At 46.0% G+C, this 14228-nt stretch overlaps 1 protein-coding gene across 1 annotated transcript in view; it reads left to right on the plus strand.

Moving 5' to 3' along the window:
* The first annotated feature begins 10322 nt into the window (after positions 1-10322).
* FBXL16 (F-box and leucine rich repeat protein 16) overlaps positions 10323-14228 on the plus strand; it is a 57636-nt gene continuing 53730 nt past the window's right edge. The window contains exon 1 of the mRNA XM_081966092.1: positions 10323-10923. The gene's annotated coding sequence lies outside the window, so the exon portion shown is untranslated. The remainder of the gene's footprint in view (positions 10924-14228) is intronic.

Here is a 14228-nt window from a genome sequence, read left to right on the forward strand (position 1 = left end):
TTGCACATGGGCAAAGATGCTGATGTTATATTGGAAACTGAACACAGTTATGTTGCTCCAGATGCTGTTTCGAAGAGGAAGTGATGCCTCGTTTGTAACTTGCATCCTTTCCATTTGGATGCAAAGCTGAGAAGGAAATGTTTTGAATGCTGCGTGATTTTGAAAACTGAATTAACACTTAGCTGTAGCAGCACCTTGGAGAGAGAATAGAAGAGAACAACAGAGTTGGAAGGGATCTTGGAGGTCTTCTAGTCCAACCTCCTGCTTAGGCAGGAAACCTGATACCATTTCAGACAAATGGTTATCCAATCTCTTCTTAAAACCTTCCAGTGTTGGAGCATTCACAACTTCTGGAGGCAAGTTGTTCCGCTGATTAATTGTTCTAACTGTCAGGAAATTTCTCCTCAGTTCTAAGTTGCTTCTCTCCTTGATTAGTTCCATCCATGGCTTCTTGTCCTGCCCTCAGTGGCTTTGCAGAATAGCTCGACTCCCTCTTCTTTGTGGCAGCCCCTGAGATATTAGAACACTACTATCATCTCTCCCCTAGTCCTTCTTTTCATCAAACTAGACATACCTAATTCCAGCAACCACTCTTTATATGCTTTGGCCTCCAGTTTCCTAATCCTTTTTGTTGCTCTTCTCTGCACTCTTTCTATAGTCTCTTTTTGACATCGTGGTGACCAAAACTGGATGCAGTATTCCAAGTGTGGCCTTACCAAGGCATTATAAAGTGGTATTAACCCTTCACGTGATCTTGATTCTATCCCTCTGTTGATGCAGCCTAGAACTGTGTTGGCTTTTTTTGGCAGCTGCTGCCCACGGCTGGCTCCTATTTAAATGGTCGTCCACTAGGACTCCAAGATCCCTCTCACTGTTACTATTATTGAGCTAGGTGCCACCTATACTGTTCCTGTGCATTTTGTTTTTCTTGCCACTCAATTCCAATCAAATCTGATTTGCACACTACGTTTAGGAATACCCAAAGGTTTTACTGAAAGGCAAAATCTACGATGAGCTGCAACTCACTTCATCGGACATAGGGTAAACCGGTTCACTTATCGAGACTCACAGATGATCTCAAAGACGTAGAGATGAATCTACTTAGCAAGCATCCCTTCAAAGATGCGTAGATGTTCCGAGAGAGGAGCTACATAGTTATGTGTCACTTCATAAATGCATAGATGACTTCATAGATGGATAGAGGAAACAACTTCGATGCATCGCTTCAAAACTGCGGAGATGAGCTCATAAATACCTAAAGATATCTATATGGGTGCATCCCTTCCTAAAGGCACAGATGTTCTTACAGATACATAGAGGAGCTTACAGAGATACATCAGATCTCCAGAGATGTCCTCATACATATCTAGAGGAATCTATTTGGATGCATCACTTCCTAAATGCACAGATGTTCATAGGTGTAGAGCAGCGGTGGGTTTCACTTATTTGTACCACCGGTTCGCCCCACTGTGTACGCTCGCTTTGCACCTGCACACACCTTCTGCCCATGCACTCAGCCTTCCGTGCATGCGCCTAGCCTCAAAAACGTGAAGAAATAGGACGGCATAAAGCTGGAGCCGCTACTGGTTTGCCTCAACCGATCTGAACCAACTGAATGCCACCTCTGGTGTAGAGGTAAATTTGCATAGAAGCACCGTTTTAAAGATGCACAGATGTTCTTCTAGAGATGTACATTGTAGAGGAATCTACATAGAAGCATCGTTTTCAGAGCTGCAGCAATGACCTCATAAGGTATCTAGAGGAATCTATGTGGATGCATCGCTTCACAAAGGCGCAGATGCATCTCTTCAAAGAGGCAGACATGACAGGGGAGGACAGCAAAGTGTTAGAGAGACAGAGGAGATCAAAAGGCAAGAGGGAAGGCTTGCTTAAATGTGGTCCTTTGGCTCAGAGGTTTTTTTTTAAAGGGGGGGTGGGAGACTACGAAAGCAGCAGAGTGCCAGGGCATTGCCAGATTTCTACTTATCAATGGGATACTTTCATTGTTGGTAAACCATGGGGTAAGATTCAGGGAATGGCCAATGTTGAGTGATAGCCATGATTCAGACAGTGTATTGGTTGTAAAATGCATAATTAGAGAAGTTCTCATTCAAATGGAAACACAAAACTATTTTCTCCAGCACTTCACTGTGTTGTTGTTGTTGTTGTTGTTGTTGTTGTTGTTCTTCTTCTTCTTCTTCTTCTTCTTCTTCTTCTTCTTCTTCTTCTTCTTCTTCTTCTTCTTCTTCTTCTTCTCCTTCTTCTCCTTCTCCTCCTTCTCCTCCTCCTTCCTCCTCCTCCTCCTCCTCCTCCTCCTCCTCCTCCTCCTCCTCCTTCCTCCTCCTCCTCCTCCTCCTCCTCCTCCTCCTCCTCCTCCATCTCTTCTCCTCCTCCTTCCTCCCCCATCTCTTCTTCCTCCTCCTCCTCCTCCATCTCTTCTTCTTCCTCCTCCTCTTCCATTTCTTCTTCTCCTCCCTCCTCCTCCTCCACCTCTTCTTCCTCCTCCTCCTCCTCTATCTCTTCTCCATCTCTCCTCCTCCTTCTTCTTCTTCCTCCTCTTCCTTCTTCTTCCTCCTCCACCTCCATCTCTTCTTCTTCTTCTTACTCCTCCTCCTCCCCTTCCTCTTCCTCTTTGGCCTTGGACCTCTTGAGCAACTTCTTAATTTTATCAATAGCAGGCAAAAAACTGACCCCCACAGCATTAAACCATGGGGCAATTTACAGCCAAGGAGCTGCTGAATCCCTTGGATTTCCCATGGCCTGCAGCAAAAAAAGGATTTGGGCTGATTCTGCAATGACCAAACTCTTAAAGCCTGGGAGGAAAGATATTATTCCTAGCTGAAATCTCATTTCCATCCTCTTGCCCTGTGTCCATAATAAACCGAGGTCACTGGGGCAAGCAAGCCAGCCTGCTACCTCTTCCAGCTACATTTCTTGACAGTTAATCATTTCACAAGCAGGGCTGATTCCTCTCAAAGAAACAAGTGCAGGGAAGGCGAAAGAGGGAAAGTATGTTTGCAGCTCATTAACATTTCATGTTTCAGCTTCTGAGCAGGGATGCGTCTTGCATGCACTAAATATCAGCAGGGATGGGGGAGGCAGTTGCCAGTTGAGAGACATTCCGCTCCATTTTTTTCTTTTGGGTCTCTGGACCGAAGGGAGTCTTTGTTTATTGGCAAGCAGCCCTCCCCGCCCTTCGATACTACAACTCCCATCACACCTAGCCGGCAATCTGAATCCAGGGCAAGTGTCACTCAAATGGAACCTGCCTTTGTTCGGTAAAGAGTGGGCTATTCAGCTACTCACTTTAGTGAAATTGCATTTCTCTTCCTTACTTCATTAAATGCATTCAATTCTCTAACATAGAAGATCCCCTATGTGTTGTGGGTGGAGCTGGCAGCAGATTCGGACAATGAGGAGGTTGGGGAGGAAGATGGGCCAGTCCTGGAGTCTGGGGAAGGCTCTGATGAGGGCTCTGTGTCGGAGGCAGAGAGGGGGCCAGAGCTGTATGCCAGTTATCAGCTGCCTTCAGAGTCAGACATCAGTGAGGCAGAGGAACAGCTGGAGCCTGTTCCCAGTGTGCGCATGCGCAGAGTTGCCAGAGGAAGGGGACAGCTAGAGAACAGGGGTCGACTTGGGAGTAAAACCACAGGTGAATGGCCCCTCCCAGAGGAAATAAAAGAGGAGCGAAAGGGGAGTGGAGTTTGCAGGAGACAATTAGTTCACTTAATTGGTTCGTGACTCTCCAAGACTCCTTGCCAGGTTTTGCAGAGATCGCCCTGGCAGCTCTCCAAACCAGATAAGGTCTGTGACCGTAAATCCTCCCTTGAAAGACTTTGCTGGATGTGAATGAGCAGAATTCACAGGAAATTAATAAAAGGGTTTTGCAGCAACTCAAACGTTCATTGCACGTATCCATCCCAGGGGCCGTGGTTTGAAGTCCCCTGATTTAGTGCAATATTAAAAATGCAAATAATCTTTCTGCGGGCCACCACAATTTTCTCACAGACCACCAGTTGGTGACCGCTGGACTAGAGGACCTCCAAGGTCCCTTCCAACTCTTATTATTCTCCGTCTTCACAAGTTAAGCTTGGTTAGGCGTTGAGTTTTAGGCACGGGGGCCCCCTCTGGCTTGGTTGGGTTTCCTGTCGAATACCCATCCTTCATTCTCGCCCTCCTCTCCAAGTCCACAAGATGGTAAAAATTGCACGCGCCATCTGGCTGTCACTTGCGGGGGGGGGGCTAAATCGATTTCATGTCAGGGCAAGGGAAGCGAAAGCAAGGTGCCCTTCTCCCTCCATGGGTGGGCGAGGCAAGCTGAAGCAGATGGGGAAAGAGAGGCTCCCTTTGCAGGGGAGAGCTCGGTTTTTAGAAATTCACTCACATTGCCCCCCCCGCCCCACCCACCCTCTTCCACCGCGGTTGCTATGGTGCTGGCTTCCTGTCCCACCAGGAGGGCAACCGGCTCATCGAATTCGAGGCGCAGAACAACATCGCCTGCCAAGGGACGGCTGCCCCTGCCATATGCTGCCCACTACCCAACCGTCAGCCGAACGTCTTCCTCCCAGGTGTCTTCGGGACTAGCTTCTCCCTGGAGCCCAGGGAGGCCTGGCTGGCAAGATCCCCACATGGGCCTGTGAAGCCGGGAAGCCTGATTACCCCTTCCCTTTGACTATTTAAAAAGCAGGTCAGGTTTCTTAATTGGGCAGGCGTGCAAAATATGGCTGGGAGGGGAGAGGAAGCCAGAGGCCGGGTTGAAAATAGACACTGTTTCTCCTCTGCTTCGCCCTGCCTGCTGCTCACATATTACCCCCCACCCTCTTCGCTCATCACTTCTCGTCTATTTTTCTCCTCCCCCCCCCCCCCAATCCCCGTCCCCACCTCACCTCCCCGGATCAAGATAGCATCCTTCTTAGTGCCTGTTAAATCATGCAACATCCATTTCGGAAGGCGATGCCAAGGAAACAGGGCGCAATAACCGTAAAACCACATCTCCTCTTGCGTATTAGCAGTTCTTGTCCATGCATTAAGGATTCCTCCTTCTAACCTTTTTCTTTTATAGAAAGTTTTTTATTTATTTTATTTTTGGTTACACCAATAAAAAAATTCTTTTGGGAACAGAGTGTTGTCCGAATTCCCCTTTTCACCTTTCCACAAGCACATAATTCATTCTACATTATATTTCCAATGTTTAGCCGTAGTTTTTCTTCTCGTATTTTCCAATTTCTAATTCTTTACATGTATAAACAGTATCATTTTTTTTCTTTTTTTAAAAAACAAAACAAATCAACTTATCATGTCTTTTCCATCCATTTTCTATTATTAACAACATATACCTTCAAATTCACTTTTTAATATGCTCAGCATTTAACATAATTACTTTACCCCTTTAGAAGTACTAATATAGCTCGCACGCCTCCTAATTAGTACCTATTATTACCTTGTTTACCGTATTTCATTTCGTTCTACTAGAACTAGATCATATCATTGTACTAATCTCCTATTCCTAAATTTTATTTTCTCTTTTTCTTCTTTTTATATGTCTTATATCTTCTCTTCTGAATTTTTTTCTATTGATCTTCAATAGGTTATTTGGATATTTCTCCCCACAATTTTTATTTCCAATCTCCCATTATTTCGCTCTTTCTTTTTGGCTGACTTCTAACTTTTATTGATTGATTGATATATTGATATATTGATATGTTGATATGTTGATATGTTGATTTATTTACTTATTTACTTATTTATTTATTTGTCAACAAGTACAAGGAAACAAGTATCAGTATAGACATGGACGCAAATAAATGGATATAAATAAGCAAAACCTAGCCATAAATACATAAAAAGAGTACATATAAATGGGGACAATGGGACAGGGACGGTAGGCACGCTGGTGCACTTATGCACGCCCCCTTTACGGACCTCTTAAGAAATGTGTAAGGTCCACAGTAGGCAGTTTTTGGTAAAAGGTACGCGGGTTAGATGAAATAACAAAAGGATCAGGTAGGGTGTTCCAGGCATTTACTCCTCTGTTGCTGAAGTCATTTCTCCTGCAATCAAGATTAAAGTGGATTACATTTAGTTTGTATCTATTGATATCCCTTGTGTTATTGCGGTTGAAGTTAGAGTAGTCATTAACAGGTAGGATGTTATGGCCGATAACTTCCTTGGGATTCTTTTTTAGAGTGGGTGGGATAGACAATAGGTGCCCCCTATTGCAGCGCCGTTGATGCAGACAAGGTCTGCTACTCCACAGACACATTTTATTTTGAAGGTGTTGAGACTCTAGAAAGGGTGCAGAGAAGAGCAACAAAGATGATTAGGAGACTGTAGGCTAAAATATAGGAAGAACAGGAATGGGGTATATCTAGTTTAATGGAGAAGACTTCTGTGAGTCCCTTGGACTGCAAGGCCATCCAACCGGTCAGTCCTAGAGGAGATCAACCCTGACTGCTCTTTAGAAGGCCAGATCCTGAAGAGGAAACTCAAATTCTTTGGCTGTCTAATGAGAAGGAAGGACTCAATGGAGAAGAGCCTCATGCTGGGAAAGACTGAGGGCAAAAGAAGAAGGGGACGACAGAGAATGAGGTGGCTGGATGGAGTCACCGAAGCAGTCGGCGTAAGCTTACATGGACTCCAGAGGATGGTAGAGGACAGGAAGGCTTGGAAGAACGCTGTCCATGAGGTCGCGATGGATCAGACACTACTTCGCAACTAACAACATGTTTAATGAAAAGGACTAGAGCCGACATGATAGCGGTGTTCCAATATCTAAGGAGTTGCCACAAAGAAGAGGGGATCAAGTTACTCTCCAAATCACTTGAAGGCAAGTTAAGAAACAATGTTGTTTCTTTCCACTGATTTCATTCTCTTTATTCTGTTAAATCAAAGAATGGAAGAATGTGGAAGAATGAAAAGTCAGCCTGGGGGAAAGAGATGCTCAAACTGTGGAAGAGGTTTAGAAAAGATGACTCCGTCCCAAGAAAGAGGAAAGCATAAGAAAGAAGCTCAAGAAAAACCTATCTTGATTTTGTTTCGTGGCAGAAACTCTGAACCACTTTCCCGATTCGGTTATTCAACTCCAAAGGTCCTTCGTGGAGTCCCTGATGCTTCTGTTTCTTGACCTTTGAAAGGCTCAGTTCACTCTTGAAAGCCTATCACAGTTACTATCCAATCCGTGTTATATACCAAATAAAATTAAGTCAAGGTTATTTTGAAGTTTGGTGTTTCTTTTTAATAATAAATAAATATTTATTTCTTAGCCGCACCCTCTCCCGAAGGAGAAACATTCCATCATGTTTTCCTCTTTCCTGGGAAGGAGTCATCTTTTCTGGATCCCTCCCTTAATGCTTCCATTGTTCCTTCTCCTTTCCCAAGGCTACATCTCCAAATGGAAGAATAGCAGAGTTGGAAGGGACCTTGGACGTCTTCTAATCCTCAACTCGGTTGAGGAATTCTGGGAGTTGCACAAGTCTTAAAGGGGTCCCCAACCTTTCGGATCTCAGGGACCACTAAAATCATAATTTTAAATCCCGCAGACCACTAATATGATCCGCCTAATGACTGGCTGGGTGGGTGTGGCTAAGTGGTCATTTGACTGGGTGGGTGTGGCCAACTCGATGTGTCTCACATTGAGGAGCGCCTGACCAGCCTCTACTCGCCCTTCCCCTCCCAGCCACTCCTCACCTACTCGGGCTTCTTAGGGCTCCAACAGGAAGCAGTTGCTGGAGCTAAGCAGCAACCATGAGAAAGAGTTGGCAAAACAGCTCAGTTCAAATTGGATCTGACCGAGAAGGAGGCTCAGCAGAAGCACCTCCCTGAGGACTAGGAGCATAGGCTTTTCAAGCAGAGGGAAGACCTGCAGGAGTGCAAGGCCAGGAACCGGTGCCTGGAGGCTCACTGGGCTCAGATGGTCAGCCAGTTCCAGGCCATGATGTAGTCTCACTGGAACGAGGCCCTCCGGCTCTTCACCACCAGTGGCACTTCTCTCCAGCCTTCGCTCAAAGTCCCTCACCAGGAGGATGAAGCAGACCCCAAGTTGGAAATTCTGTCCCCCTCCGACCTGCACAAAAATACCCCGAAGGGGGAGACTCTCTGCAGCAACTCAAACGTTCATTGCACGTATCCATCCCAGGGGCCAAAGTTTGATTTAGTGCAGTATAAAAAATGCAAATATTTTTTCTGCGAACCACCAAACTTTACTTGCAGATCACCCGTTGGTGACCACTGGGCTAAAATACATTAAGAACGGTTGCAGGGATTGGTTATGTCTAATTCAGGGGTGTCGAACTCATGTCCTGTGGGCTGGATGCATCATGCGCTGCCCACACGCACTCCGGCTTTAGCAAAAGGGAAAAAAGTTGCGACAACAACGTGATGATGCAAGTTTGCGACCCCTGGACTCCAGTTCAATGAAAAGAAAGACTAGGGGTGACATGATAGCAGTCTTCCAATATCTCAGGGGCTGCCACAAAGAAGAGGGAGTCAAGCTATTCTCCAAAGCACCTGAGGGGAGGAAAAGAAGCAATGGGTGGAAACTAATCAAGGAGAGAAGCAACTTAGAACTAAGGAGACATTTCCAGACAGTGAGAACAATGAATCAGTGGAACAGCTTTCCTCCAGAAGTTTTTTTTTTTGAATAATTTTTTATTGTTTTTGTCTTTTTATCACATATTACACTCTTTATATCAACAGTTTGTACAATGTTACATCGTCGTATCTATGTATGTTTTCCTCTCTTTACCATATATTACAATCCTTATGTCATTTTATCTATACATTTTTATGATATTTAACATATTTACCTATTTTTATATACAGTTCTATGTTTATTTATGTATATTGTTTTCGGCTTAAATGTTTTTCTTATTATCCAACCATTCATACCACTTATTCCAAATTTCGTAGTATTCCAATTCTTCTTTGTCCTTTAATTTTTGAGTTAGTTTGTCCATCTCTGCGCACTCCAAGGTTTTTTTTTATCACTAATTTGTCTGGCGGTGTATTGTTTTGCTTCCAGCATTGGGCGAAGGCAATTCTAGCTATAGTTAATATATGTGTTAGTAAATATTTAATTTTTTTTGTATAGTTCCCTTTAATTATTCCTAATAAAAAGGTTTCGGGTTTATACTTTACTTGTTCCCCCGTAATTTCTTGTGCCCACTTCCAGATTCTTTTCCAGTATTTTTGCGATTCCGGGCATGTCCACCACATGTGGTAGTAGGTCCCACTCTGTTATTCGGTTAATAAGGCTTAGCAAGATTCCCAACACAAATTGACTTCAATCCCATCTTAACCTGATGGTTTGGGTTATAAAAAGCTTCTTTGCTGCCCGGTTATCCACCCAACATGCTTTGCATTGATCAGTATCAATTCCTCTCCCCCTAACCCCCATTCCTGCCTTCCAACCTGACCCTGGCCCACTCCCCTCCTCTGCTCTTTGCTGCCTGCCCTTTGCCTATCCAGCGTCCTCTGGAAGACCCAATGTTTGATTTCCCTTTTCTTTAAAAAAAATGAGGGGGGGAGAGGGTCCTGCAGGTTGGTTGAAGAGAGACCTTCTGTTTCTCTCCATGGAAAGGCTTGTAATCTCTTCTTGGATCCCAGCCAGGAGGTGGGGAGGGAGGGAGGGAGAGAAGAGGGAAAGAGAGAGAGGGAGGGGGAGAGAGGGAGGGGGAGAGAGGGAGAGAGAAGAGGGAAAGAAAGAGAGAAAGAGTAAAGGGGAGAGAGGAGGGAAAGAAAGAGAGAAAGAGGGAAGGGGAGAGAGAAGAGGGAAAGAGAGATAGGGAGGGTGAGAGAGAGAGAAGAGGGAAAGAAAGAGAGAAAGAAGGGAGGGGAGAGAGAGAAGAGGGAAAGAGAGATAGGGAGGGAGAGAGAGAGAGAGAAGGAGGGAGAGAGAGAAGAGGGAAAGAAAGGGGGAGAGAGATGGAGAGAAGAGGGAAAGAGAGATAGGGAGGGGGAAAGAGAGGGGGAGAGAGAGGGAGAGAAGAGGGAAAGAGGGAAAGAGGGAAGGGGTGAGAGAGAGAAGAGGAAAAGAGAGATAGGGAGGGGGGAGGGAGATAGAAGAGGGAAAAAGAGGGGGAGGGGAAACAGTGGGAGAGGGAGAGCAAGAGAGAAGAGGGAAAGAGAGGGGGAGGGAAAGAGAGAGGGAGAGAGACAGAGACAGACAGAGAGAGAGAGAGAGAGAGAGAGCAGCTGCTGGAGAGCGAGTGGCATGATGGATAAATCAAGCTCCTGTGCCTTTAACTGGCTTGGCTTGAGGACACTTGAGTGTCAGGCTAGCTAGGAAGCGTGGATGTGCGTGTGGACGTGAAGGCAGTGAAGGAGGGAGGGAGGGAGAACGCAGGAGAAGCGGCTCCTGCATCTTGCTTCCTTGCCGTCTTAGATAACTCCTCATCCCCACCATCCCTCTTTCTTGGGTTTTTTCTTGGGCTTTTTTGGACCCCCAACTCCTCTCCCTGTTGCTGTTATTTTGCTGGCCATGGGGAGGGAAAGCGAGGCTGGGGGTCCCCGCTTTCCTTTGGCTTCCCAGCCAGACCCCTGGTTCTGATTGCGGGGGTGCAGCGGGGATGCCTGGCTTGGGGGCCCCCTTTTTCCAGATTCTTCTTTGGCTTGGCGGCTCAGCGAACAACAGACCGGTGGATTATTGCATGCTGGAAGAATAAGGGAGAGAAGAAGAGAGGGAAAGAAAAAAACAGCCAGCCATCCGCACCACAAGCCAACATCCTGCTGAGGTCCCTCTAGCTGGGTTAGAAAAGAAGAAATAAATCAAGGGGCCTTCCTGCTTTGCTTCTCCCGTGAAGTCCTTTCTCCTTTTTCTCTCTCCAACGGAAGGATTGTGATATATTATTTTTTTCCTCCCCACCCTGCTCTGGCTGCTGTTTGCAGTGGGTGAAGAAGGGATGAGCTAAGACAGCGGTGTTGGAGGTAAGCGTGCTAATTTGGGGGGCATCAAAGCGGGTTGGGTTACAAAGCTCCCCTTTCCCATCACTGAAGCTCCCCCCAGACCTCAAGATCAGGGTTTTGAGATCTGCAGGAGGCAGAAGACCACCAGGGTCTTCTCACATCTGCCGGTGGGAAAGATCCCCCCCCCTCTCAGTGGCTTTCATCTCCTTTTTTAAGAAGACCTTCTAGGTTGGGATGCCAGGTTGGCGTTACATAAGAACCAGCTTTCTTGTCTTCCTGAGTAGGGGACAGGGGGGGGATGGGAAAGCGGGGAGGAGGTCTCTCGCCTTTGCAGTCCAGATCCCCTCAAAGGATCTCTCTCCCTCCAGGCTTGGGCTTTGGTGCATTGGATGGAAAAATTTTGAGTGGCCAGCTCTGGAAGCCAGCTTGAGGAAGGATGGGGCAGGGTTGGGCAGTGATGTTGTTAACCCTGTTGTTTTGAGGAAGGGGTGGCTTCCTCAAGGGAGGGATTTGAGGCACCTTTGGATGGGCAGAGCTTCTCCCAGGTAACCTGGATTGATGGAGAAGCTCTGGAGAGGCAATGGTGAATTGCGTACCCATCAGGGGAGGGTTCCTGCTAGTTCTAACCTTTTCTATAGAAGAGGTTCCACAAATCTACAGTGCCGTTTAGAACCAGTTCCAGCTGCCTCCCCCCCCCCCCCCGCCCGTCTGCATATCATCAAGATGAAGAGCGAGAGGAGGGATTCTGGGAGTTGAAGTCCACAAGTCTTAAAGCTGTCAAGTTTGAACACCCCTGGGTTTTTTTTCTAAAGGGTTAGGGGTGCAAAGGTCTTGTAACTTGACAGCTTTAAGACTTGCACACTTCAATGCCAGAGTTTCTGAGCCAACATGACTGGAGGAAGAATTCTGGGAATTGAAGTCCACAAGTCTTAAAGCTATCAAGTTTGAACACCCCTGGGTTTTTTTTTCTAAAGGGTTAGTGGTGCAAAGGTCTTGTAACTTGACAGCTTTAAGACTTGTGTGCTTCAAATGTCAGTTTCTGAGCCAACATGACTGGAGGAAGAATTCTGGGAATTGAAGTCCACAAGTCTTAAAGCTATCAAGTTTGAACACCCCTGGGGGTTTTTCTAAAGGGTTAGGAGTGTAACTTGACAGCTTTAAGACTTGCGTGCTTCAAATGCCAGAGTTTCTGAGCCAACATTTTGGTTGCTAAGCAAGAGCGTTGTTAAATGAGTTTCACCACATTTTATAAGTTGGCCACAGCCATCCAGTCACATGACTGCCAAGTGACTCCCACTCGGTCACATGGCTGGCAAGCCACTCCTACCCGGTCACATGGCCAGCAAGCCACTCCCACAAAGCAGAAGAGGTTCTAAAATATTTTGAAACCCACCACTGGTACCCATGTGGCTTTGGAAAGAAGGTAGAGAGACAAGAGAGGAATCTTGGCCAAGCTGTTTGGATTTGGCCCTCAACCACAGTTGGTAGAATCGTCTCTTTTAATGTTGACCCTTTCCTGCTATCTCTCCCATCTCTCTCTTTCTCTGTGTCTCTAATTGAAGATCTAGTTTGGGTTGTAGCTCTCTCGATTTAATCTTGAAGAACCATCACTGAACCTCAGAATGACTCCTGTCCACAAAATTGGCCTGCTTGGATAGAGTTCAGGGCCCTTGGTCTTCAGCTAAGGTAGCCCATTTTTTAATGGACACCTGGTTCTGTGCTTTTTTCCTCTTCTTTTAATGCCAACCTGGATCACCAAGAGATGAGCAATGATGTTTTTCATAACATCCAGAGAAGCCCCCTAGAAAAACTTCACCTGTTAGATTCTTGAAGATGTCTCTTCAGTAACTGTATTAGGATTGTTACAACTTTATTACAAACCATATTTTTAAGGGGTTTTAAGGGACCAAGGGTTGAGATCAGGAATAATTTGGTGCACAGAGGAAAGAGGCAGGGAGAGGGAGTAAGAAGGAGAGAGGGCGGAGGGAGGGAGGGAGAGAGAGAGGAAGAAAAGGAGGGAGAGAGGGAAGGAGAAAGGGAGGGAAGGAGAGAGGGAGGGAGGGAGAGGGGGAGAGAATGAGAGAGGGTGGAGAGAGGGAGGAAGAGGGGAAGATGGAGGAATAAAGGAAGAGGGAGAGAAATGGAGAGGGAGAGAGAGGGGTAGAGAAGGAGGAAGGGAGGGAGAGGGAGGGAGAGGGGGAGAGGGAGAGGGAGAGAGAAAGAGGAAGGAGACACCCCAGCAGATGTTAATAAATAGATATTTGGCTGGAATTTCCTCTTCGTGGGTGAATGAAAGAGGAAAAGAAAGATTATTTTGAAGGTGGGTTCTCTGTGGTTCTAATTCCCTTTCTGGATAGAAGGACTTCCTGGTTCTCTATTCCCAATGTAGAGATGGTGTCAGTCTTTCCAGAATCTACTGCATCCTTGTGTGTCTTTAGCATGCAAACATGTGGGACCCCAAAGAAGGACCCTCCCCATTAACAGAGACCAATAAGGTTGCTTTGATTGGACCTCCTGCATTTTTCTGCCCAACTGCATCATCAAACCTTAAAGAACATCATAGAAACGCTTTCCTTTAGATAGGCTAAAGCATTCAATTAACAGGTTGTGGGAACTGGGTATGTCTATCTTAATGAAGAGAAGGACTAGCTGATGACATGATAAGATACGTCTTCCAGTCCTTGAGGGGTTGCCACAAAGAAGAGGGAGTCAAGCTATTCCCCAAAGCACCTGAAGGCAGGACAAGAAGCAATGGGTGAAAGCTGATCAAAGAGAGATACAACCTAACAGTAAGGAGACAATTCCTGACAGTGAGAACCATCAACCAGTGGAAAAGCTTCCCTCCAGAAGTTGTGGGTTGTCCATCACTGGAGATATTCAAGAAGAGAACGGACAGCCATTTGTCCAGAATGGGACAGGATCTCCTGCCATGGGCATGGGGTTGATTTAGAAGACCTCCAAGGTCTTCTTCCAACTCTGTTTTCTCTAGTCTGCATTATTTTGTGTTGAGAAGCTTCATTGGTTGGCATTGACAGGTCTTAAAAAAAGGTTCAAGAACAGACATGGACAGTTTTCCTGGTCACTTGGTGACTTTGTCTTCTAAAAAGACTGTTGTCTTCTAAAATATGCTACAGTTGAGGGACAATGAACAGAAGGGCCTTCTCGGTGACAACACCCACATTCTGGAACCTCTTCTTGTATGCATAGGGGGATTGAACTGGTGCCTTCAGATTCAAGGGAAATCTTCGTTTTGCAGAATTACAGGTCTCTTAGTTCGGGTGGGTGGGGAGGCTTCAAAGAGTTCTTTTTGCTATTCCTATTGCTGT

Source organism: Natrix helvetica (assembly GCF_964273705.1).
Source record: "Natrix helvetica genome assembly, chromosome: 13".
In the NCBI taxonomy this organism is placed as follows: Eukaryota; Metazoa; Chordata; class Lepidosauria; order Squamata; family Natricidae; genus Natrix; species Natrix helvetica.